Source organism: Procambarus clarkii, chromosome 18 (genome assembly GCF_040958095.1).
Source record: "Procambarus clarkii isolate CNS0578487 chromosome 18, FALCON_Pclarkii_2.0, whole genome shotgun sequence".
NCBI classification, from domain to species: domain Eukaryota; kingdom Metazoa; phylum Arthropoda; class Malacostraca; order Decapoda; family Cambaridae; genus Procambarus; species Procambarus clarkii.
The window spans coordinates 9,702,820-9,730,781 of NC_091167.1; the positions used below are offsets into that span (position 1 = coordinate 9,702,820).

General features: G+C 44.3%; 1 protein-coding gene across 1 annotated transcript in view; it reads left to right on the plus strand.

Moving 5' to 3' along the window:
• Positions 1-3,255: 3,255 nt before the first annotated feature.
• The window catches only part of LOC123754670 (C-type lectin lectoxin-Phi1), a 101,533-nt gene continuing 76,826 nt past the window's right edge, over positions 3,256-27,962 (plus strand). The window contains exon 1 of the mRNA XM_069326244.1: positions 3,256-3,408. The gene's annotated coding sequence lies outside the window, so the exon portion shown is untranslated. The remainder of the gene's footprint in view (positions 3,409-27,962) is intronic.

A 27,962-nucleotide genomic window follows, 5' to 3' on the forward strand; every position in this document is an offset into this window, starting at 1 on the left:
TTGTGGTGTTGTAGTGGTGTTGTCGTGTTGCAGTGGTGCTGTGGTGGTGGTGTTGTGGTGTTTTGGTGGTGTTGTGGTGATGTTGTGGTGGTGTTGTTGTGGTGGTGTTGTGATGTTGTGGTGGTGTTGTGGTGGTGTTGTGGTGGTATTGTGGTAGTGTTCTGGTGGTGTTCTGGTGGTGTTGTGGTGGTGGTGTTGTGGTGGTGTTGTGGTAGTGTTGTGGTGGTGTTGTGGTGGTGGTGTTGTGGCGGTGTTGTGTTGGTGTTGTGGTGGTGGTGTTGTGGTGGTGTTGTGGTGGTGGTGTTGTGTTGGTGGTGTGTTGGTGTTGTGGTGGTGTTGTGATGGTGTTGTTGTGGTGGTGGTGTTGTGGTGGTGTTGTGGTGGTGTTGTGGTGGTGTTGTGGTGGTGTTGTGGTGGTGTTGTGGTGGTGGTGTTGTGGCGGTGTTGTGTTGGTGTTGTGGTGGTGTTGTTGTGGTGGTGTTGTTGTGGTGGTGTTGTGATGGTGTTGTGGTGGTGGTGGTGTTGTGTTGGTGTTGTGGTGGTGTTGTGTTGGTGTTGTGGTAGTGTTTTGGTGGTGTTGTGGTGGTGGTGTTGTGGCGGTGTTGTGTTGGTGTTGTGGTGGTGTTGTTGTGGTGGTGTTGTGATGGTGTTGTGGTGGTGGTGGTGTTGTGTTGGTGTTGTGGTGGTGTTGTGGTGGTGGTGGTGTTGTGTTGGTGTTGTGGTAGTGTTTTGGTGGTGTTGTTGTGGTGGTGTTGTGATGGTGTTGTGGTAGTGTTTTGGTGGTGTTGTTGTGGTGGTGTTGTGATGGTGTTGTGGTGGTGGTGGTGTTGTGTTGGTGTTGTGGTAGTGTTTTGGTGGTGTTGTGGTGGTGTTGTGATGGTGTTGTGGTGGTGGTGGTGTTGTGTTGGTGTTGTGGTAGTGTTTTGGTGGTGTTGTTGTGGTGGTGTTGTGATGGTGTTGTGGTGGTGTTTTGGTGGTGTTGTGGTGGTGGTGTTGTGGCGGTGTTGTGTTGGTGTTGTGGTGGTGGTGTTGTGGCGGTGTTGTGTTGGTGTTGTGGTGGTGGTGTTGTGGCGGTGTTGTGTTGGTGTTGTGGTGGTGGTGTTGTGGTGGTGTTGTGTTGGTGTTGTGGTAGTGTTTTGGTGGTGTTGTGGTGGTGGTGTTGTGGCGGTGTTGTGTTGGTGTTGTGGTGGTGTTGTTGTGGTGGTGTTGTGGCGGTGTTGTGTTGGTGTTGTGGTAGTGTTTTGGTGGTGTTGTGGTGGTGGTGTTGTGGCGGTGTTGTGTTGGTGTTGTGGTGGTGGTGTTGTGGCGGTGTTGTGTTGGTGTTGTGGTGGTGGTGTTGTGGTAGTGTTTTGGTGGTGTTGTGGTGGTGGTGTTGTGGCGGTGTTGTGTTGGTGTTGTGGTGGTGTTGTTGTGGTGGTGTTGTGGTGGTGTTGTGGTGGTGTTGTGGTGATGTTGTGGTGGTGTTGTGGTAGTGGTGTTGTGGTGATGTTGTGGTGGTGTTGTGGTGGTGGTGTTGTGGTGGTGTTGTGGTGGTGTTGTAGTGGTGTTGTCGTGTTGCAGTGGTGCTGTGGTGGTGTTGTGGTGTTTTGGTGGTGTTATGGTGTTGTGGTGGTGTTGTGGTTGTGTTGTGGTGTTGTGGTGTTCTGGTGGTATTGCTGTGGTGTTGTGGTGGTGGTGTTGTGGTGTTGTGGTGGTGGTGTGGTGGTGTTGTGGTGGTGTTGTAGTGGTGTTGTGGTAATGTTGTGGTGTTGTGGTAGTGCTGTGGTGGTGTTGAGGTGTTGTGGTGATGTTGTGGTGGTGTTGTGGTGGGGTTGTGGTAATGTTGTGGTGGTGTTGTGGTGATGTTGTGGTGGTGTTGTGGTTGTGTTGTTGTGGTGTTGTGGTGGTGTTGTGGTGATGTTGTGGTGGTGTTGTGGTGGTGGTGTTGTGGTGGTGTTGTGGTGGTGTTGTGGTGGTGTTGTGGTGGTGTTGTGGTGGTGTTGTGGTGGTGTCGTGGTGGTGTCGTGGTAGTGTTGGGGGTGTGTTGTGGAGGTGTTGTGGTGGTGTTGTGGTAGTGTTGGGGGTGTGTTGTGGTGGTGTTGTGGTGGTGTTGTGGTGGTGTTGTGGTGGTGTTGTGGTGGTGTTGTGGTAGTGTTGGGGGTGTGTTGTGGTGGTGTTGTGGTGGTGTCGTGGTGGTGTCGTGGTAGTGTTGGGGGTGTGTTGTGGTGGTGTTGTGGTGGTGTTGTGGTAGTGTTGGGGGTGTGTTGTGGTGGTGTTGTGGTGGTGTTGTGGTGGTGTTGTGGTGGTGTTGTGGTGGTGTTGTGGTGGTGTCGTGGTGGTGTCGTGGTAGTGTTGGGGGTGTGTTGTGGTGGTGTTGTGGTGGTGTTGTGGTAGTGTTGGGGGTGTGTTGTGGTGGTGTCGTGGTGGTGTCGTGGTAGTGTTGGGGGTGTGTTGTGGTGGTGTTGTGGTGGTGTTGTGGTAGTGTTGGGGGTGTGTTGTGGTGGTGTCGTGTTGGTGTCGTGGTAGTGCTGGGGTGTGTTGTGGTGGTGTTGTGGTAGTGTTGGGGGTGTGTTGTGGTGGTGTTGTGGTGGTGTCGTGGTAGTGTCGTGGTAGTGTTGTGGTGGTGTTGTGGTGGTGATGTTTTTACATTCATGTAAAGCGACTATAAGAATCACAGTGTTGCGGGCCTTATCATGTCAAATTTTAAGTTTAAGTAAGGAGTTTACTTCTCCCCGCTGGTTTAGATCATTCTAGTTGCCCACTGTTATGTTAAGAGGAAACCTTACTGCATAATGACTAACCTGTTTCTCTACTTCCATGCCGTCTTGTTCTGTTAGAATTCATTGTGAACATTTTTCTTTTTTTTCTAGTCATTCCCAGTAAGTGTTATGTCTGTATCATGTCACCGTGAGTGTGACCGTCCTCAGGATGCAGCCTGGAACAGCTGTGATTCCCAGCTACCTATTTCACGCTTAGTAAACATGGGCAAGGATTAGTTTCAGCAGATGCCTGATTGATTCCATCCGGCGCCGCGGGCTGAACGCGGGTCCGCCCTCTGGGTGGTGACCCAACTCCCTCGTGCGCGCTCTCTATGGACAAAATATTATGTTCCCTCCGTGCCACTATTAGTAAATATTCATGCAATATGTTTACAAAATGCACCAACAGCTCATTTCTGCGTCATTTTGCCCTCCACACAATGGGGGAGACTTCATAACAGGTGGGTTATTTCACGTTGTGTTTACGTAAACGAGAACACTGTTGATTCCTCGAGAAACATTTAGGAAAACTGAATATCAGAACTGAGGCTTTTGTTAACGGTATCGGTCATAACACAACCTTGGGTGACTTCAGAGCAGAGCAGGATTACTTTCAGGCCCCGAGGCAGCAGCAGCTGGAGGCAACAGACTCCCTCAGAACGTGGTCAAGGTAAGGACAGTCTTCCAGTGTGTACAAGCTTTATTCACCCGTTTTGTCTTAATATTGATATTAAATATATCTCGGATGCAATCGTTTTAAACAAATCTCTATTAAAACGGTAGCTCATTTGTGAATTTTTGTTTGCTTGGGCACTAAATTTTGGTGGGAATAATAATTATAAAATTCGTGTAGTCTTCGCATTGCCATATTTTTGGTGAAATAGTTGAGACGCTCAGTTGAATGACGCTAATGTCTGGCATCCGGGTTGTCATCGGCCGGTGTAGTGTTCAAAATCATTCTACAAGAGGTCAAGAGGTCACATCGACAGCTCTGCTATTTAATTTTTCTAAAGGTTCTTAGTTTGTTTTTTTATGCACGTCATTTGGAATAAAAACCAATAGTCAAACTCCATGACTAGCTGAATGTTACACAGCAGGTAGGAGCAGCAGTCAAGAAAGGTAGCCGCAAACCCTTGGAATAATCAAGGCCACCTTTGACTTGACTAGAGAAAGTCTAACACCGGGCAACAAATCATTCCAGAGCCAAGTCAACTCGTCTATCAGGAACGGTTGAGGGCCACAGAGCTAACACTGCAAACCAGGCGTGACAAGCGGACCTCATTGAAATTTTTAAATTACTGAACAATTTTGAGGATGTTGAGATGGAAAATTTCTTCAGAAGGTCAGATGTAACAAACAAGGAACAACGGGTTTAAGCTCAACAAGCCACAATGTAGAACTGAGAACAGGAGATGCTTTTTCAAACACAAGGTTATTATGCCCAAGGAACCGCCTACCCGCCGAAGCCGTAAATGCCAAGACTTGAATTTCAAAATAAAACTGGAATAGATTATAAAGGCAAATGGGGGTGGGGGACCTTCGACAAGCCGCCGGCTTCCTGTCCTCGTCGAGGGAACTAGTGTTAGTGGCCCTCGGGTAAATTCAGGTACAGGAAAGTTCATCGATAATTGATCAGGTCAACATAATAGCTTGATCCTCTCATTTAGGACGAATGACTGAACATTTTCCCCGCCACCCCCCCCCCCCCCCCCCAAAAAAAATAAAGTGTGAGGTGAGAGACTGCGGGCAAGCAAGGCATCAACAAGTACCACGAGAAGGAAGCCTAAACCAAAGCGGTTCAAACACATTTGCTTCCAAACATGGACTTAAAATCTCATATTTTCCATCGAAGACTGACAGTCTGTTCACAAATATTGATAAAATGTGCAAACATCGACATTCAATACACATTAAAACGTTCACATTTTAACAATCGTTTCTTGGTGAAAATATTCTGGTGCCTCATTAAGGCCGATATAGTATATCGTAGTTCCGATAAATAGCGAGATCTTACTCAGAGTATATGTCGGTAACTCTTTGGTGAAGCTCCTTCTTGAACTTAAAACATTGCTGCAGTAACTTTGTGTATCAGCCTAACCTTGAGGCGTCTCGTGGAGGGAGAGCAAGGCTGGAAAGTGGCCAAGGTTATTCTCTACAAGTCGACTCCTCGCAGTTAACAAATGGCCATATATTACGTGCTATATAGTCGTCATTAATTACTAATATATCGCACTTGGAAGGGATCAGGTTAAGGATTAGGGATAGGACAGGGGAAGGAATGGTTCCCAACCACTTGGATGGTCGGGGGGATTGATGTCCCCCCTTCCCCTGGAGTGTCACCTTGTGATGACGGGAGGGGAGGGGGGGGGGCACACGTGCGACTCCCTGAGGGCTTGGGAGAGTTGCCTGGGCACCCCTCCGGGCGCTGAACATGCGAACTGGCACTAACGTGTCTATTCGAGTCAAAACTAACTCCCCACAGGAAGGGTCGCCCGTGATGGGCTGGTTGTGTGTCGAGGCTTAGGCAAGAGGCTAGGCAAGAAGTCTTCCTATTAATGTGGGAGAATTACGATGCAGTTGGAATTATCCTACTGCATTATCCTAGTGAGAATTATGTTTCATCCTCTGGTTGAAACTTGGAGAAGGAACGACAGACATTACTTATGAGGTGAAATTCAGGCACTCACGAGGGAAACAGTGTGAAGACGGGTGGGCTGCCCACCGGTACCTGGCCCCAGGCACCACTCGTGCATAAAATAGTCCCTGTGCCCTCCCTACCCAAGGTCGCGGTTTGTGTGTGCGACTGTTGTGTTTACACGACCACTGTATAGTGCCCTTACACTACGTGTGAAAACTGTATAACCATAGTGCCCTGAAGGTGTCTATATGTGCATGTGTGTGTAAGGTAGAGTGCGGGTAGAAGACATAACACCCAAGAACACATGAGATGAGCCGCAGCCAATAAATGGTGGTAACCAGACGTCAGAAGAGACAACCACAAGTGAGCACGGCAAGTGTGCCCGAGCACCATAACACCCCCCCCCCCCACCAAGCATGGGTTCGGTTCCCCACATGTGACCCTCCAACAGTAATGATATAGGTGACCCTACACCTAGGATGACGAGGGCTACAAACAAGTCAAAGTCAGGGGAAGTATGAGACGGAACAGCGGGAAGAGACGGGATGAACAACATCAGCAGCGGCATCATCATCATCATCATCATCATCATCATCATCATCATCATCAACAACAACAAGTCAAAGATGGTGGGTGGCACACCCTAATCTTTCCTGCAACGGAACTGACAGCAGCAGAGAAGTACAAATGGATTATTGAGGCCGCCCGCGCCCACAGAGCGGTGTATTGCACAGTGAGCAGATGTGTCGGTGGCAGTGTCAGTGCACGGGTGCACGGGGACAGTGCCCAAGCTGCAGTTCTTCACAGAGACCAGACTTGAGTATCACGGTAAGAATATTAAATTGTTGGAAGCTTCCCTACAGACAAGACAAACTAAAATTATAATCTAGAACTAAAGTATTCATGCAAAAGTGGACTTTCTTGATGACCTTGAAGAGACTGTTTGGGTCGAGCGCAACACTGGACCCGGCGGACTGCCCAAAAATCAAGCAATCGCTCTGTGGAAGGGAGAACTGCCCCCAGTCATTAAAATACCAGGCATGAGGGCGTGCAAGGTGGAAAGGTATATTGGCAGCCCGTCCTTATGTGGCAACTGTCAACGGTGGGATCACAGAACGTGGCAATGTGATCGTCCAATTAAGTGTGGGTGTTGCAGTGGCTCACAACACCAAACAGTGTCTGCTTAAGCTTAAACAGGGTGGGGGGGGGTGGCACTGTAATACCTAAATGTGTCTGTTATAAAAAATGGTGGGCTTGCTATGGGGAATCAAGACAGTTATCAAATATGGGAGAGCTAAAAGGCCCGGCCCCCAAATAAAACTATAAGCAGTGCTGAAAACTTGGATACACAACAAGGTCAGTCTAGGGAATGATTAAGATCTCCTACACAGGAAGAACGATACTCTTATAATTCATGTACTTATTTATTAACCCCTTAACAGCCCCCCATATACATTCACACCAATAACAATAATAATAATAACTTTACCACACTACCTTACGTTAAAAGCCTTGGTCCACATAAGCAGGATACAAGGTTTTACACTTAACACAAGCTAGGGTAAAGCTCAACTATTGAATTACTTGAAGTTAGAGTCAGCTTAGGGTAGGGGGACCACGTGGTTCCAATGGAACCCCCTTTAGAATAACTAGTAATATAACCTCTAAAAACACCTACTACACACAAAATATACTACTCTACACATAGAACATGAGTATGCCAGAGATTGAATAATGTACTCAGTATATACTTATCTTGAACAAGACACAGAAATAAGGAAACGAAGAGGAAGGGGAGGAGGTTCCTTTCACCACAGCCAGCAACCAGAGAAGGCCGCTTCAGCCCAGATCAGCCTCCCGCATTCGTGTGGTGCCGGGAAGAGCCTAATTGATCGTGCAGCTAAGCACATTAAAAATCTTCCCCTATGCAACGTATTGTTACTTTACAAATGATTAAAGTATTAGTAAACATAGTTGGAGCCTATGTTATTATTTAATAATCAACCCCCAGCTCAGTCTTTAAATGCTCTTTGAGAAACAAGAATAGTCTTACGTCTGGCAGGGAAGATACAAACAAAGACACATCGAGTTGCATTTTGCTACTCTAACGTAGCTTATTTAGTTCAATTTTGACCTCTGGTTTCCACTGAAGAACCCAGGGTCGTAACAGTGTCAATTGCAAGCAGCCCCACCATGCCTGGAACACATATTGCAGCGTGAGGCCTGATTGGCAGCGTTCGAGAAGACCACTGAGTCAAACCCCAGATGGACCAGTGAACAGGGGCGGGAATGGCTCCGTAAACAGTACTACCGCAAGCCAGGGTCCAGCCCTGAGCCCAGCCCAGGGTCCAACCTAGAGCCCAGCCCAGGGTCCAACCTACAATAGACCGACAACATCCTGAGGTAGATGTTGGGTGACCCACCACCCCCCCACTAAGGCCCAACCAGTGCCCCTCCCTCTCACAAACCCAACCACCTCTATCTTACTCAGTAATCCCCAACTTTACCTCACTACCTCTCTAATCCCTCCTAGTCACCCAGGTCTCCTGCCTCCCAGCCGACCCTCCCTCCTACCTAACCAACCACTTCCCCTCCTCACCCACCAACCAACAATTTACTGGATCCAGACAACACAATCCCGCCCGATATGGAAGCAATGATTACCCGCATGATAAGAAATCCCCCACTCATTCAAGAATTAATGAACAAGCACAATATACTTGAGCGTGCCCTGTGTACAATTCAGAAGAAGCGGGAGACTATACTCCAAATTCTGCAGGACCAGAGACCGTCTTGGGAGAGTCTAGCAAGTTGCAACTTGGTGCATAGTGATGCAACACGTGGAGCCAAGACACATAACAGCAGACACAGTGATACCATTACCTCAGTAAACATATCAACCTTAATAAACACATCAACACCAGTGAACACAATACCACTGACCACTGGCACCAATACACACAGTAACACCAGCACATATAACACCACCAGTGCACACACACTCACCAGCAACACCACATACAACACCACCAGTGCACACACTCTCACCAGCAACACCACATACAACACCACCAGTGCACACACACTCACCAGCAACACCACCAGTGCACACATACTCACCAGCAACATCACCTACAACACCACCAGTGCACACACTCTCACCTGCAACACCACATACAACACCACCAGTGCACACACTCTCACCAGCAACATCACCTACAACACCACCAGTGCACACACTCTCACCTGCAACACCACATACAACACCACCAGTGCACACACTCTCACCAGCAACACCACATACAACACCACCAGTGCACACACTCTCACCAGCAACATCACCTACAACACCACCAGTGCACACACTCTCACCAGCAACACCACCTACAACACCACCAGTGCACACACTCTCACCAGCAACACCACCTACAACACCACCAGTGCACACACTCTCACCTGCAACACCACCTACAACACCACCAGTGCACACACTCTCACCAGCAACACCACCTACAACACCACCAGTGCACACACTCTCACCTGCAACACCACCTACAACACCACCAGTGCACACACTCTCACCTGCAACACCACCTACAACACCACCAGTGCACACACTCTCACCAGCAACACCACCTACAACACCACCAGTGCACACACTCTCACCTGCAACACCACCTACAACACCACCAGTGCACACACTCTCACCAGCAACACCACCTACAACACCACCAGTGCACACACTCTCACCAGCAACACCACCTACAACACCACCAGTGCACACACTCTCACCAGCAACACCACCTACAACACCACCAGTGCACACACACTCACCAGCAACACCACCTACAACACCACCAGTACACACACTCTCACCAGCAACACCACATACAACACCACCAGTGCACACACTCTCACCAGCAACACCACCTACAACACCACCAGTACACACACTCTCACCAGCAACACCACCTACGACACCACCAGTGCACACACTCTCACCTGCAACACCACCAGTGCACACACTCTCACCAGCAACACCACCTACAACACCACCACTGCACACACTCTCACCAGCAACACCACCTACAACACCACCAGTGCACACACTCTCACCAGCAACGCCACATACAACACCACCAGTACACACACTCTCACCAGCAACACCACCTACAACACCACCAGTGCACACACTCTCACCAGCAACACCACCTACAACACCACCAGTGCACACACTCTCACCTGCAACACCACCTACAACACCACCAGTGCACACACTCTCACCAGCAACACCACATACAACACCACCAGTGCACACACTCTCACCAGCAACACCACATACAACACCACCAGTGCACACACTCTCACCAGCAACAACACCGCACACAGCACATCTGATGACCAACACCTCCACGATGGATAACCACGGTGAAGAACGTCTCACTATCCTACAATGGAACTGCAGTGGAATTCGCGATAGACTTAATGACATCATACAATACGTTCGTGAACACCAAACTGATGTCATAGTGCTACAAGAGACATTGGTGGGTGATGACTTCAACCCAAGGTTTAGCGGTTATCACAAGTTCTCCCTGCTCTCTGGGGAAAGAAAACGGGGTCTCATCACTTTTGTAAATAACAACATTCCCGCACAGATTATTGATGACCTGCACATGGGGGATGAGTTTGAATCACTGGGAGTAACCCTTTACTTAAACAATAATGCCCTACATATAATCAACCTATATGTGCCACAGAGTAAACTTGACCTTGACACACTGCCTGAGTTTGTTAATGAAGAACCTACCCTGCTGGTTGGTGACCTGAATGCCAGACACCCACACTTTGGTGCCAACTGTCATCAGCCCAATGTTAATGGACGGAAACTGTCACTCTTTGTCAGGGGAAGTGAAAACCTTAGAGTCCTGGGTGATGAACAGCCAACTCACCTCAGAGGAGGAAGATTAGACTATACTCTCCTGTTGAATGCACAGGACACAGACTATGCACAATATATGTACTAGCATCTATGTAGTGACCACTGGGCACTGACTGTCACTGTTGACATGAGCAAGAGACAAATAAAAGAAAAAGGTTATCACTCGGAGCAGATAACACTTCATGAACAGGATGAGTGACTAGTTCACGGAATACCAAATCCCAGAAGACATTGATACATTTGTTGATGACCTTAATAACGAAATTGAACACTGCCTTAGAGTTCCGCGCCGTACGACTGGGCGCAGTAACCCTCAGAAAAAAAAATGGTATGAGAACGATTACATAAAGATGCTCAATGCAAATGTAAGGAGCATGAGTAGAGAGTAGCAGAGACATCCCACTGACAGCAACGAAACGCTGTTTAAAACTGTGTGTCAAGTAGCCAGGGAAGAGAAGATTAAAGAGTGGGAAAGACAATGGCTTCACCTCACTAGCTCCACTGGAAGAGAAACATCTGCGAGACAAGTGTGGGCAAAAATTCAGATAGCTAAGGGGGGCAGAACCCGGCCTGCGGCTCACAAAGATCCCCAGGGTAAGGCTGAGGAACTAATCCACAAGTGAAATGATGCGGCATCCTCCTCCTCCCTCCCTGCAGCAGTAAGCAGGACACAGCTCCTGCAACATAATGACAGAAGAATTAGGATAATAAGAGCCCAGTCTAGTGATGACGAGTATTGCCAACCAATCACAGCCCAGGAAGTAAGGAGGGGGGGGGGTGCTATCAAAAAGGGTAAAAGTACAGCACCTGGTGAAGATGGGGTCACCTACGACATACTCAATCCAATGTGTGAGGTGTCTTTGAATCCACTACTTCATCTGTTTAACAAATTATTCCTAAGTGGGGTGAGTGGGGTGTTGTCCACATAATGGAAACATGCAATAATTGATCCCATACCGAAGCCCAATGACCCTGGCAATTACATATCTGTCAGTCTCGTGTTATGCACTTGCAAGATGCTTGAAAGGATCATCCTAAACCGACTGTTGCACACAATAGACAGACTAGGGGAGGGGTCAATGGATTTGTGAGAGGATGGAGCACAGCAAATTATATAGTAATTACTTGGCTAGTGACACAGCTAGGTACTCTGTATTTGTTGACATCAAAAGAGCCTTCGACAAAGCACAAGGGATTGCGATCCTGGACGAGCTTGCATGCATGGGTGTCAAGGGGAGACTCTTGAAATGGGTTGAAGACTACCTCACAGGGAGGAAAGCCAAGGTTTGCTTCAATGGAGCAGTCTCCAGAACAATAATATGGAACTCGGGACCCCCAAGGAGGGGTCTTAAGCCTCACACTATTTAATATTCTTATGAACGCCATTGCAAATATTGAATTTCCGGAAGGAACACAACAAGTGAGATATGCAGATGATGTCCTAATACAAGCTCCCACCTTGGGGGAAATTAAACAGTCCATTTAGTTCCTTGGAAGGAAATGTATTGAGCTCAGTTTCACTCTCTCCACAAACAAGACGAAGGCATACTCTCATCACAAGCGGGAAGAAAATGAAGAACTACAAATTAATAATGAAACACTTGAATGGGTTGACCACTATTGGTACCTTGGTGTCACTGTCAGCTCTAACAAGGGGAGGTAAGAGGAGCTCAATCAACTCATAGGAACATGCAAAAGTCGACTCAGGGCACTGAAGGCTATGACCTGGAATGGGCATGGAGCCTCTATTGCCGCGCTTAAAATTATGTACACAGCCTATGTGTGCTCCGTCATAAACTATGCCGCACCAGTTCTGTGCACCTACTCCCAAAGCGATATGAAAAGGCTTGAAAGCATACAAAATGAAGTCATGACAATCATTCTTGGAATCCAAAGAACTAACAAAACATTTTAGCTACGAGAGGAGTTGTCCCTCCCCAGTGTTAAAAGCAGAATTAAGGAACTGAATGCTAAGTCTGCAATTAAGATGAAGCAAAAAATGGCATCACAGATCAGTCTGCTACCTGGAAGAACTTCACCTGCTTGAGGAAGCCCGTGAGCTGCTGCCTGTAGAGAGGTTACCTCCCTGGGAGGATGACTCATGCAGGATTATCATCAATGAGATGACAACGAAAAAGTCCAACATGATACCACAAGAAATGAGACACAAGTATCTTGAGGATATTTATAATGAAGCCGGAAATGATTTAGATCAAATCTACACTGAAAGGTCATTTAACCCTGTCAGTGGCAGGGCTGGTGCAGCAGTCACCATCATTACGAATAATGCCTTTCAATACGAAAATGAAGGAATATTACGTATTGAGAACTATGCTTCTTCAACGCAAGCGGAGTTAACTGTCAATTTTATGGCGTTTAGAGTCCTTGGACGAAACACAAATGGTGCAGTGATCTGCACTGATTCAAAAGCAGTGCTACAAAGTCTTTGTAAAAATCAGGCAGAAAATCCTTCGATAGTCGCTGAAATCAAGAGAACTGTGAGAGTACTAACCAACCAGGGAAGAGTCGTAAAATTTCTGTTGATCCCCGCCAGTGTTGGAATCTGTGGAAATGAACGAGCAGATGTGCTGGCTGCTGAAGGCCCTGAAGGAGACCATATTGAATATATCATACCCAAGACTCTCCTACAAATTAGAGGTATCATCAGGCAACATCACCGTGACAAGGTAACTGAGGAAAGGAGGATAGAAGCACAAATTAGTGAATCTGTACGCTGGTACAACATGGCAATCCCATTTACTATGGACGTAGAAGAGGTGGCCGCAGGAGAGAATCAGTAATAGTGAGGAATCCGTCTTGGATACAGATATCCATGGAGATTCGGAATGGAAACAACAGTTGAGTAGCGGAGTTGCAGAATCTGTGGTGAGCGTGATGGACACCGCCTTGACCACTGCATGAGAGAATGTGAATATCTTAGAAATATGTGTAGAATAATAAACCCCACATTGTCTGTCTTAGGAAAACACTATTTGTCAAATATAGATGTCGGAAAACCCAACACCATTTACTAATATTAAATACAATATGCAGATAATATTGCTGCTGTTGTATACACAAGTTAACACATAGAAAATGTAGCTTGTAGTGGAATTTTCAGTCAATAGAAAACAGGATATTATTGCCACATAGTGCTATAAATTCACCAGCTATTCTGTTGGGTACTATTGTTACTACAGTAGTCTCTGGACTTATAACATCATAAAAACATCTCATTTGAATTAACATAATTATCAGTATAAAAAAGAGTAAATGTGACCCTTCTACCACATATTGACATATGGACAAAGAGAGGCAGGGGTGTCAGTGATGAGGGAGGTCAGCCATTGTTTAAGACCATAGTCGCTGGAGCAAATTCAGCTCCTATAAAATTCTCCTTTGGACGAAGTGTTATGGAGATCAAATTAGTGCTTCTTCCATCATCAACACGCAGTCAACATCTAAACAAGGGAAGTGTCTTACCGAAACCCATTTATCTAATCATTTCTGGCCAGTTAATGTTAGGTAGTTATAGGGCGAACCGGTTAGCACAAGAAACAGCGTCTAAATACAGATAATTAATCCTTGGTCCTTATCTTATATAATATACAGTATTTCATCTGATATAGCTGTCATATATTAGGATTCCGGTTTTATAGCTAGTGCCCTTTTGACAGGAACATAGAAGAGGAAACAAGAATCTTGGTGCATCAGTTACTGGGTGTTGGAAGCTAGCCTCGCACGAGGATTATTTAGTATCTACATCCTAGTTATACCTGGTAGACTAGGCCTACCATACAATAAGATAAGGCACCTCTAAAATTTACTTACTAATATATGTAGTTTAATACTGTAGTTTGATTGACTGCATATATATAAAGTTAATATAAACTCCCCCTAATGTGCAAAAATCGAGTTGTGCGAATATTGCAGAAATACAGTCCGCTAATCATCATACAAATTGCTATCGAAATATATAAATTAACGTATATATAAATTCATATAAATCAAATATATATAAATCTTACGAGTCGGTTCCTACATTATATGGTCCTTTGAACCAAGATATAACAGAACCGGTTCGAATCTCCCAAATTATAAGGTCATTCGAACCTAGATGATCTAGAGAGCTAGTTATCATCAAACTGAATAAACTAGTGTAATAAATTAGTGAACAATATAGTGCCAGTCGAGAACGGCGGCGGTGACCCGTCATCTGCTCACGACCCCCAGCCCGACCCCCAGTCCGACCCCCAGCCCTACCCCCAGCCCGACCCCCAGCCCTACCCCCAGCCCGACCCCCAGCACGACCCCCAGCCCGACCCCCAGCCCTACCCCCAGCCCGACCCCCAGCCCTACCCCCAGCCCGACCCCCAGCCCTAGCCCCAGCCCGACCCCCAGCCCGACCCCCAGCCCGACCCCCAGCCCGACCCCAGCCCTACCCCCAGCCCGACCCCCAGCCCGACCCCCAGCCCGACCCCCAGCCCGACCCCCAGCCCGATCCCCAGCCCAGCCTCATCGCCGGTTTCATGGTCATTCACTAATTTAGTGGAGTGTTATTCCATGAAGTGACAGCGCTTATTTTAAAGCCAGCCAAATTAGTGACTGGGCCCTCGCATGATTATCCACGAATTTTGTGGTGTTAATTTTGCGAGGTTACTAATAAGATTTAATACTTTTAGATAATATTAGAAGTTTCATAAAGGCTATTAAGAGACTATCATTAATAATTGTGTACATAATTAATCTTAAATAGAGAATTATTTCATATATATATATATATATATATATATATATATATATATATATATATATATATATATATATATATATATATATATATATATATATATATGTATATATATATATATATATATATATATATATATACATATATATATATATATATATATATATATATATATATATATATATATATATATATATATATATATATATATGTATATATATATATATATATATATATACATATATATATATATATATATATATATATATATATATATATATATATATATATATATATATATATATATATATATATATATATTATTAAATATGACCGAAAAAGTAAGATTAATAATTCTAACACGAATTTTCTCAATCTTTCGTACATTTCTTTTCACTGTTGGAGGTAATTCAAAAATCAATTCTCCAAAATTCATTTTTATTTCTAGTCTGACGCGACACTTGAGCGCGTTTTGTAAAACTTATTACATTTTCAAAGACTTTAGTTAACACATACACAACTGAATAGAACTTACACATCTCCGATTTTGTTTATATCTACATTTGAGTGAGGTGGATGGGGTGAGGTGGTATTTAATAAGGTATTAATTTCATCAACACAAGCCAGAACATGAAACAATGGGTATTGAATAGAAGTGATTGTAGAAAGCCTATTGGTCCATATTTCTTGATGCTTCTATATTGGAGCGGAGTCTTGAGGTGGGTAGAATATAGTTGTGCATTAATTGGCTGTTGATTGCTGGTGTTGACTTCTTGATGTGTAATGCCTCGCAAACGTCAAGCCGCCTGACGTTTGCGAGGCATTACACATCAAGAAGTCAACACCAGCAATCAACAGCCAATTAATGCACAACTATATTCTACCCACCTCAAGACTCCGCTCCAATATAGAAGCATCAAGAAATATGGACCAATAGGCTTTCTACAATCACTTCTATTCAGTACCCATTGTTTCATGTTCTGGCTTGTGTTGATGAAATTAATACCTTATTAAATACCACCTCACCCCATCCACCTCACTCAAATGTAGATATAAACAAAATCGGAGATGTGTAAGTTCTATTCAGTTGTGTATGTGTTAACTAAAGTCTTTGAAAATGTAATAAGTTTTACGAAACGCGCTCAAGTGTCGCGTCAGACTAGAAATAAAAATGAATTTTGGAGAATTGATTTTTGAATTACCTCCAACAGTGAAAAGAAATGTACGAAAGATTGAGAAAATTCGTGTTAGAATTATTAATCTTACTTTTTCGGTCATATTTAATAATATATGTCTACAGGAAAGACTGCTACCAAAATATACTAATATATATATATATGTATATATATATATATATATATATATATATATATATATATATATATATATATATATATATATATATATATATATATATATATATATGACTGAAAACTCACACCCCAGAAGTGACTTGAACCCATACTCCCAGGAGCTACGCAACTGGTAACTACAAGACGCCTTAATCCGCTTGACCATCACGACCGGACATAAGGAAGTGATAGCCAAAGCTATTTGAACCACTTCCCCGCCGGCACTCGGATGGGGTGGTTCCGGCGGGGAAGTGGTTCAAATAGCTTTGGCTATCACTTACTTATGTCCGGACGTGATGGTCAAGCGGATTAAGGCGTCCTGTAGTTACCAGTTGCGTTGCTCCCTGGGAGTATGGGTTCGAGTCACTTCTGGGGTGTGAGTTTTCAGTCGCATATAGTCCTGGGGATCATTCAGGCTTGTTCACATATACATATATATATATATATATATATATATATATATATATATATATATATATATATATATATATATATATATATATATATATATATATATATATATATATATATATATATATATATATATATTGCACAAGTGTTCTCAATACAATATTTGCTAATTGCCAACTCACAACAGGGTAGGATATACATTGACTAGTGTTTATTGATAACCTAGTCCCCTATTACCATTGACTAGTTGAACTATTTATTGTTCATCCTAGTTCCATTTATTACCATAGTCTAGTTGTACTATATTGAACAGCCTAGCGCTATTAATGAATGGTGCAGACTCTATTTTGGGTGTAATTGTTACCAGCTCGAGTTGAGTTGTGTATATATAATAATTTACTTTTGATCATTACACCTTTGAGTGATTAATTAGTGTCTATACCATCCTAGGGTGATAATTGAGGAGCTAACCTAAAGGTACTTCCAGTGACACTGGTTTATTACTCAAATCATTAGTGTGTATGTATATATATGTATATAATATGTATTAATTTTAAGTGCTAACCTCTAGAAGAGGTAGGATTATCGCCTAGTGAGGGCAGAATTTTACCCTAGGCTACCATCAGTACTTGTTCAGTATTATGAGCAGCCCAAGTACAAGTCCCACAAGGCTTCACCAACTAGCCAGTATGGATAATGCAGGGAGAATGAAAAGAACCCTTGCAGGTCTTAAAGGTCACTTAACAAGACAGATCAAGAAATGTGAAGATTTGTCACAACAATCACCAGTAGATTATGCTGACCTGGAAATCTATTATCAAGCAGCTGCAGGTAAATTTGAACAAATCAAATGCCAAATAGCAACATATGTGGCTGAACTTGCCAACACTAATTTATCAGAAACAGAAATAGACGACATTATGGTTGATCTAGCGAGTTATGAAGATCACACTCAGGCCACATTACAGCCTTATGTCAAATTGATTGCCCAGAACAAGGCAGCAACAACAACAACAGTTGCATCTAATACGAGTCAAGCAGAAGCTCGACTCCCTCCAATTAATTTACCCACTTTCTCAGGAAAAGACGAGGAAGATTGGGACGAAAATTTGGAACAAATTCGTAGACCTTGTAGACTCAAAACAATCTTTACCTAAGAGTAGTAAATTCTCTTATATTCAAGGCCAATTATCAGGTGAGGCTAAAACAGTAGTATCCCATCTGAGATTAACTAATGACGGCTATGATCTGGCAGTACAACTCCTCAAGAATAATTATGCTGATCCAGAAGTAAGAACATCACATTTAGTTCATGAGCTGTTGCATTTACCCCCACCGGAGGCTTCAGCAGATTCACTCCAAGTCTTCAAGCTGGAGGTAGAATCAATGATCAATGCCCTCAGTCTGACAGCCGATACTAACGGGGCTGAGTGGGTCTTGAAAATAATTGTCCAGGAGAAAATACCTAGGGACATATTGAGACAAATGAGTGCTCATTACAATAAAAGTATCTTATCCATGAAAGAAATATCTGAGGGTTTACGTTCAGTAGTTCATCAATTACGAACACATGACAAATTAAAACCACCAAGTAAACCCTCAGAAACCAATAATAGTAAACCACAGAGTACCAAAGGTACTCCAAATCAATCTAGACAATATAATTCAACACCAAAGTGGAACAGTGGCAGTGTGGGCGTATATGCAGTGGGATCCTCCAAGCCTATAGTTACCGTGTCACCCAAGAACGTGACACCAAATGGTACTGGAAGCTATGGAACATGTTTGTTCTGCCAAGAGAAACATTCAATGTACCACTGCCCTAGTTTTCCTGATAGTGACGCCTGTGATGAGCGACTCAAAGATTTGCAACATTGCACGAGGTGCTTCAGGAAACATAACATCATCGACTGAGACCCAATTATACACCTGTAATAGGTGTAACAAAGGTCAGCACCATGCAGCATTGTGCAGAGACACCAAAACAATGTCTCCAAACCCCCAAGGTGGAAGATAGCATTCCCACCTCAGTACAGTACTGCAAGGTGCAACAAACAATTAGTGTCTAATCGGCAAAGTCTACAGGTAATACGACTTTGCCTACTGCCCAAATTACCATCCAGAATAAGAGGGCCAAGGTCCATACCCGTGGGTTGTTTGACCAAGGGTCCCAGAGAACATATGTCACTAAAAAGTTGGCAGATGAACTACAATTAAAGCCTGTAGCCCAGACGACAATCAACATCTCAGGGTTTATAACAGATGCAGGACCTCAAGTCTACCAGGTGGTACAACCATCAGTACGTTTAGGCAGGTACGTCTGTCAAGTACAAGCCATTGGGGTGGACAAAATTCCAGCAGACCTACAAGTTCAAGGTCTGAGAGCAACAGCCAAATTCCTGAGAAATAGAGGAATTAAATTGGCAGATAATATTAAGTCTGATCACCTCACCGACTTCGGTATCCTTGTAGGTACAGACTATTACCATCGATTCATTGGTAGCCCTACTAAATATCAGGGCATAACCATGTTAAATTCTGCAGGAGGCAAATTACTCTCAGGCCCAATATTAAGCCTGAGGAGACCTATGCCTGCAGATAAACAATACCAGTTGAAATCTAAATTTGTCAGCTGATAATATTTCTCCAGTAGCATTATTTTAAGGAGATTACAGCTGACTATAGCAACAGAGGTTGATGTTAATATCATCATTTAAAGCTAAAGATGAGTTCATGAGGCTTCAGTGGCAAATCAATGAACAGTAGCCTAAACAATTACAAGTCACTGCGACCAATGTCACTGAACCCACTGCAGTCTCAGAACCATACTTGACTTTAATGATGGACTATTCAATCCTCTGAATCAACTAACTAAATTTAACCACAATTTGTGAGCCAAATAAACTCCAGCAAATCAGCACAAGGGCGCTTGACTGACTATATAAATCCAACAACTGATTTTGATACATTTATTATTTAATCAAGATGAATTCCATGGGCCTCAGTGTTTATATATCAGTGACCAGTTACCTGAACAAGCTTCAAGTTATATCTGATGTCACTGATCTCACTGCAGTCCCTGAATCATACTTGACTGTAGTACTTGATCACATTCAGTCTTCTGGGTTAAATAATATGTATTTAGGCTATAATTTTAGCCTCCCAAAGAGTTAACAAGGAAATGAAATTACATTAGACTTCTAACCCCCGCAACTCTCGTACGGGACATCCGTCCTGTACGAACAGACGTACAAATGTGTGATTAATAACTACTAACATCAAATTAATATAAAAATTCGAATGGCAAGTATCGGTGTTCGTTTGTTCTAAATAGGACTTCGACCCATGATCAGCCATGGGGAATTATGTTCGAAAACCTGACACCATTTACTAATATTAAATACAATATGCAGATAATATTTCTGCTGTTGTATACACAAGTTAACCCATAGAAAATGTAGCTTGTAGTGGAATTTTCTGTCAACAGAAAATGGGATATCATTGCCACATAGTGCTATAAATTCACCAGCTATTCTGTTGGGAATTATTGTTAATACAATAGTCTTTGGACTTATAACATCATAAAAAAAACATCTCATTTGAATTAACTTAATTATCAATATCAAAATAGAGTAAATGTGACCCTTCTACCACATATTGACATCTGGACAAAGAGAGCCAGGGGTGTCAGTGGCGAGGGAGGTCAGCCATTGTTTAAGACCATAGTCGCTGGAGCAAATTGAGCTCCTATACCAACAAAGAAGATGAAACAAGAATTAATCTTGGTACATCAGTTACTTGCGTGTTGGAAGCTAGCCTCGCACGAGGATTATTTAGTGTCTTCATTATAGTTATACCTGGTGGACTAGGCCTACCATACAATAAGATAAGGCACCTCCAAACTTTATTTTCTAATATATGTAGTTTAATACTGTAGTTTGATTGACTGCATATATATAAATTTAATATAAACTCCCCTAATGTGCAAGAATTGAGTTGTGCGAATATTGCAGAAATACAGTCCGCTAATCATCATGCTATCGAAATATGTAAATTAACGTGAATATAAATTCTATATAAATTCATATAAATCAAATAAATATAAATCTCACGAGTCAGTTCCCACAAAAAGATACTGTTCTTAAAAGATTCCCATATTTTGAACCCACAAGATAACATAAGATTTTAAGGGTTGACGAATGTTAATCTTCTTGTTTGAAGAGCTGTTCACTTGAGACAATTAATTTAAGCAAGTCCCAGCTGTGTCTGGTTACAAGTGACAGGATGAACAACCCAGCGGGTTTTCTTCCTATTGGGGAGTGTTGTACATGCTGCTATGGCAGTGTGTCCACTCAGAGGATGAGTGGCGCTGCCCAATAAACTCGCCCCACGAGGCAAAATTTAAAAATTTAACCGCACTGAGGACGACGCACCTCTCCTACACTGGCCAGCGCTCAGCCGCCTGAGCTGACCTGGTAGGTACTATCTCTTGGCTCAGATCCAAACTTTTGAAATTGATGGTATATGTAAACCGAACTGACTTCTCTACCACAGGCTCGTGGAGCGGGCGACCAGACCCACCTGATCTTACGACTATATACCACTTAAGATTAGGGTAGATATTAAGGTTCTGTAGCCTACCATAGCCCACACACACACACATCAAGTTTGGCGTGCTTGATATCACGCCAAACCTGCCTCCTAAAGAATAAGATCGGCGGCGTATGCGAGGCTGGCTAACATCAGAACTGCCTTCAAAAACCTGGGTAAGGAATACTTCAGAACTTTGTATACCACATATGTGAGGCCAATCCTGGAGCATACCCCAGGCATGGCATTCTCCATGCCCCAGCATGGAGCCCGCACCTTGTCAAGCAGAAGACAAAGCTGGAAAATGTTCAGAGGTATGCCACTAGGCTTGTCCCAGAACTAAGAGGCATGAGTTACGAGGAAAGGCTGCAGGAACTGCACCTCACGTCGCTGGAAAACAGAAGAGTAAGGGGAGACATGATCGCCATGTACAAAATTCTCAGGGGACTTGATAGAGTAGACAAGGATGGAATTTTTAACACGGCGGTACATACACATGGGGACACAGATGGACACTGAGTACCCAAATGAGCCACAGAGACATTAGAAAGAGCTTTTTCAGTGTCAGAGTAGTTAGTAAATGGAATGCACTAGGAAGTGATGTGGTGGAGGCTGACTCCATACACAGTTTCAAATGTATATATGATAGAGCTCGAGAAGCTCAGGAATCTGTACACGAGTTGATTGACGGTTGAGAGGCGGGACCAAAGAGCCAGAGCTCAGCCCTTGCAAGCACAACTAGGTGAGTACACCCACACATAGGCTCTGCCCTGCAAACACAAACCGAAACTGTCTCTATTTTCAGCTTGTTACAACTTGTAATAAAGTTGTCACATCTTGGCTTAACGTGTTTATGACGTATTAGAACGTTGTTACAACTTGCTATATTGGTTGTTATAACTGGTTAGGAGGTGTTAAAACTTGTTCGAACGTTGTACCAACGTCGTAGTTTCGGTGTGTGTTTGGCGGGTGTAGCCCCTGCTACATTGGCCTAGACCAGGGCTCACCTTTTACTATCCTGGTTGACCCTGTCCATTCCCTTCGCACTTCCGTGGCAGGATGGATCCCCAAGCCCCTAGTGGAGACCACCTCGCCACCTGCAGTGACTCAGTCTTTAGTCGACACTGCACCTTTTACCCCCCCTCCCCCCTCCCCTCTCCTTACTGGGGAAAAATGGCGCTATCAGCGCACTCAAATGCACATGACCCCTTCCAACTTTATGTTCCAGGATTTGTTTGGTCTTGGTATATGGCCTATGTATTTTGATCTTTGTCACGATGAACATGTGTGTCCTGAATTACACATCCATAAGTACTTATATAGTTGACTCTGAATGTTGCTTTTAACCCTACCCGAACTGGCACATGTGTAGTTGAAGCTCCTTCTTAAGAGGCGGCCGCCTGGCTACGTTCTCGTGCTTTGGCGAGACCCTATAGTTTGGGTCTCTAAAATTGCCTGGTTAAATGCCAGCATTGGCACAGTTATTCTCCCGCACCATGTTGCGACTGGTGATAGGGTCCTCAAAGACTGTCACGAGGATATTATATATAAGAACATAAGAGAACAATCAAAATAACGTGGCTGAAAAATGTTGACCAAACCACACACTAGAAATTGAAGAGGTCGTTGTGGTGGTCGTCAAAATCAGAATCAGGTCGTCAGAATTGTCATAATCACTCTTGATGGTAGGACCCTTCCATCCTCTGCAATTCTTGTTGGTGTCTGATGCTCTGTTCAAGAATACATCCTCTCTCCTCGCCTCTGCAATAGGTGTTGGAAATTTGGACATGGTCCCTTAAAGTGTGTTCGTGAGATGTCCCTGTGCCCTTTCTGTGGAGACCTTGACCACTCTGACAGTGCTCCTCTTCTCAAGCTTGCTGCGTCAACTGTACTGAGACAATGCCTTCTCCCATACATCAATGTACTATAGATGTGAAGAAGTCATTCTCGACTTAAAACATTGTGATTGTATACCATTTCTCGAGGCAAGACTTCAGGTTTGCAGTCTTGCGTCTTGGTCCCGACATGACTTGTGTTGGTGATTGACAGCAGTGTTTTGCATCGTACTTCTCTTCCCTGCTGTTATTCCCTTTCTCAGTTCTGCAACCGTTTCCAGGCCTTAGACCTCGACACCTCCACCAGTTTCCTAGTCTTCTGCTTCTCCACCTTCTGAAGCCGAGTGTCTTCCTCATGGTGCACCACCTGGTGCTTCCTCCCTTCCTTCAGTCTTCTCCTGCCCATCGCCCAAGTGTCACTTCTTCACCTCTTCCCTCTTAGCTATTCACTGTGTCCTTTACTTTTCGACCCCATGTTTCCTCTGCTCCCTCCCTCAGTATTCTGGCCTTCCACGAGAACTGCACTCACCTAGTTGTACTAACCTAGTTGTGCTTGCGGGGGCTGAGCTTTGGCTCTTTGGTCCAGCCTCTCTCCTCTCAGTCAACCGCACAGGGACTGTTCGTCTTGGCTGAAGTTCATCCGCCTTGGTAATACCTAAAGCTCTGCTCTTCTTACCCAATAAACTGAACAGGGCGGGATTTATAAGCGAGTAAAGGGGTAATTGCCAAAGGGATCCACCCCCATACTTCCTTTAAAAAAATTTAAAACTTTTGGAATTAGTTTAATTTTTTATTTTTTTGTAAAGTGTGCGGGGTGGTGTCAGAAAATAGAAAGACAATGCTCGCGCCAAAATGGCATCAGAGTTTTGGTGTTTTGCCCGTGGGTATGGGAGTATTTCATGGAAGAAATTTGTTACTTGTTCGATTTTATGCCGTTCTCTGGAGTTCAATTTAACTTCTTAAACTCGTGGGGTGGGCAACCAGGCCCCCGAGTCTGACTGTGATGGAAGGTCGGGCTCTGTAGCCCCCGCTACATTGGGCCCAGACCAAGTTGCTTCTCTGACTCTCAAGACTGAATCTCTCTCTGCTCCCGTACTATATCTGTGGCAGGGTTGACCCCCAGGTCCCCAATGGTGACCATCACAACTCCTGGAGTGGCTCCATCTCTCTTAATAATAATTGTGCCTTTTACCCCCCCCCCCCTCTCTTACTGGGGGTGCTCGGTGCCGTCACTTCCATACGCGCATGATTTCTTCCCGATCTAATGCATTCCAAGATTTGTTTGGTCCTTATACGTGGACTATGTATTCTGATCTGTCATGTTGATTCTACATGTCCTGATGATTTATTCATGATTTTGATGATTTGGTGAATACCTTTGTCACTTTTAACCCCACATGTACTGGTACACGTGTTGTTGCAGACCCTTCTCAGGAAGCGGCTGATCGCTTGGCTTCGTTGTCCTGCATTGGGGAGACCCCTGTTCGGTTCTCCAAAAATACCCTGGCTAAATGCCTGCATTGGCAAAGTTATTCTCTCGTACCATGTTGCGACTGGTGACAGGGAACTGAAAGACTGCCACGAGGATATTAAATATATCCTTGAGGCCCGAGGCCATTCTGTCCTGCAGATAGAAACGTTCAGTCGACCCCCTCGTGGTCGTCGTCGTCGTCAGCCTCTTCACGTTGGGAAGATCACTTTTGATAGTAAGTCCCTTTCATCTTTCGTCATTCTTGCTGGTGCCAAATACTCCGTTCAGGAGTACATCCCCTCTCCTCGACTCTGCTGGAGATTTGGGCATGGTCCCTTCAGGTGCAAAACTGAGGTCTCTCTGCCCCTTGTGTGGAGACTCGGGTGTAAGTTTTTATTATTATTATTATTATTATTATTATTATTATTATTATTATTATTATTATTATTTTCTACCACAGACGTGGCCACACATTTGCAGTGCTAATCAGCATATATACATTTTCTTCTGTCCTCCATGGACAGGGTGAGAGATTTGTTAAACATATAGTTCAGGGATTTATTGAACAATCAACCACAGACGGTGATTGTAGTGCTTTTAAAATGCAAGGCTAAGCTACATACGTAAATACATAGATACACAGATTTATGTATGCTACATAAAGTGTTCGATGTGTCTTTTACATAGTGTCAATAATGTGCATTTATAAAGGTGAAAAGTAATTCTGATCAGCTTCCACATATACTTTATACACATACATTCACACACACATATACATATATATACATAGATACATACATATATGTATATACATGCACATACATTTGTCTCTTTTACTCTGACAGGGTGAGATAGCTGATAGAGAAACTAGTGTGCAATTAAGAACTTAACCACTGAAGGTGATTAAGATGCTTTTACAAGCTCAGGTTATACAGTTACATCACATACATACATTGTATAATTGATACATTACATGGTCAATCTTGGGTACAAGTCCAATATATCATCAAGTGTTCCAATACTCATGTAGTAGTTACAGAGTTCAGCATACCTCAGCCCAGGAGGGCGAAAGTCAGTCAGTATGGGACATTCTACAATATAATGTTCAAGAGAGTGCATGTTTTCTCTTTAACAAAGTTCACACATTGTGTACTCGACATTTGGGGTTTGAGAAAGCTGCCAGAGAAGTCTATATCCCAGAGCGAAGTGCTCTTCTTCCCAGGCTCTCTGCATCAATTGCGGTGATGTCCACCCTGCCTTCTCCCGCGCATGTGTGCTCTAAAAATTTGAGAAAGCCATCCTCAATTTGAAACATCGCGATAGTTTATCTTTTCCTGAGGCGAGACGCCAAGTACGCCGTCTTCCCTCTTTCTCTGGCATTTCTAGTGTGATGCGTTCCACTTCTCCTCGCTCTCTCTCCCGATTTCTCAGTTTCACAACCGTTTCCCCCGGACACCTCCACCACTATCTCACCTGCTCCTTTGCGTTCTGGGCCCGGTCTCTGTCTGGTGTTTCCTTCCTTCCTAGTCTTCCTTGTCTCCTGTGTGCCCTCTTTCCCTTCTCGGCCCTCCCCTCTGTCTTTTGGCTCCCCACACAACCTGTCCGTCCAGGCCGTTGTCTATCCTCCTCCTCCCAGCGTTCATCATGTTGACTGTTCTCCCCTTTTTCTCCTGTTGAGACTGTAGCCTAGTGCATTGCTGATGGTACGCCTTTATCTCTACGGCAGAAACTTAAGGCTGGCTCCTTTCCTTTCTCCCCGGCGGGTAAGAAGGCTTCAGTACATTCCTCATCTTCCGACTTCGATACTATCCCTGTATCCCCTCCCATTTCAGCGGAGTCGCTTGTGGAGTCGACCAAGGGAACTATGGAAGTTCCCTTGGTCCTTGATTTCTGGGAAGCTGCTCCAGTACACAATCCTATTTTTGTTTCTTTCTCTTCCTGATCTTAAACAGCTGTTGAACTCCTTACCAGCGCCCGTTCTCCTTTTTGGTGATTTTGACTGTCGGTATACCCTCTGGGACGATGCTCTGACAAACACCCGAGGCCGCCATCTCGAACCATTTGTCCTCTCTTCTTCTCTATCCCTTCTGAATTCTGGTAAACCCACTCATGTGGACTCCTGCACTCGCACCCTTTCCTGTCTAGATCTTTCTCTCAGCTCGTCTTCTCTTTATTTAGACTTCATCTGGTGGGTTCTTGATGACCTCCATAACAGTGACCATTTCCCCATCCTTTTCACCTTCTTCTCTTCACCTTCCCCTCTCCTTCCTGAGGCAGTTTTCCAAGGCTAACTGGAACCTCTTTATCGTACGTGCTAATCTTTTTGACCTCTCTGATCTGCCATTCCTCGAGCCATCCTCATTTTTCATGACACCGTTTTTTACGCTGCCCTCTGCTCTATTCCTCGTTCTACCTCCCGGAGCACGCGAAAGTGTGTTGGTGGAAGACTGAGCTCGGGCTGTCCGCTGTAAGCGTGCAGCCTGGAAGAAACACCTTTGCCGACGGACACCAGATTTTTATATTTCGGAAGGCGAGTGTGGTGAGAGTTGGAAATGTTATGTCTCCGCCATTACGACCGACACTCCTCTGTCCCAGATCTGGAAGATATTCCGTAAGGTTGCGGGTAAGACTGTTCCAGATGTCTCGCCAGTCATTCACCTCCATGTTTCTCTTGTGGCGGATCCAGTATCGGTCTTGATCGAACTGGGTTCCCACGTTTCGACTGTTAACTTCGGTTCTCAACTTCCTCCATCTTTCCTTACTCATAAGCCTATTCTTGAATCTTGTTGCTTAGATTTTTGCACACGTCTCCAGCTTTCCTATAATGATCCCTTCTCTCAGAACTCCAGTCTGCCATAGCCCTCTACGGTTCTACGACGGCGGGCTCAGAAGACATTTATTATGAGATGCTTCGCCATCTCCCTCCATGTACGTTTCAGTATTTACTGAATATGTATAACCGTATCTCAGAGTCGTCGTCAGTCCCTGGGGACTGGCTTCAGACGATTGTTCTTCCTATTCGGAAACCAGGTTCTCTATGGTCATCCCCTAAAGACTTCTGGCCAGTTGCTCTAACGTCTTGCGTCTGCAAACTTTTGAACGTTTTGTCAATGTCCGTCTGATGTGGTTCTTGGAACATCATCACCACCACCTCTCCCCTTCTCAATTTGGCCTTCATAAGTGTCTCAGCAAGACTGATGAGCTCGTGAACTTGGAGGTCTATATTCGTGCAGCC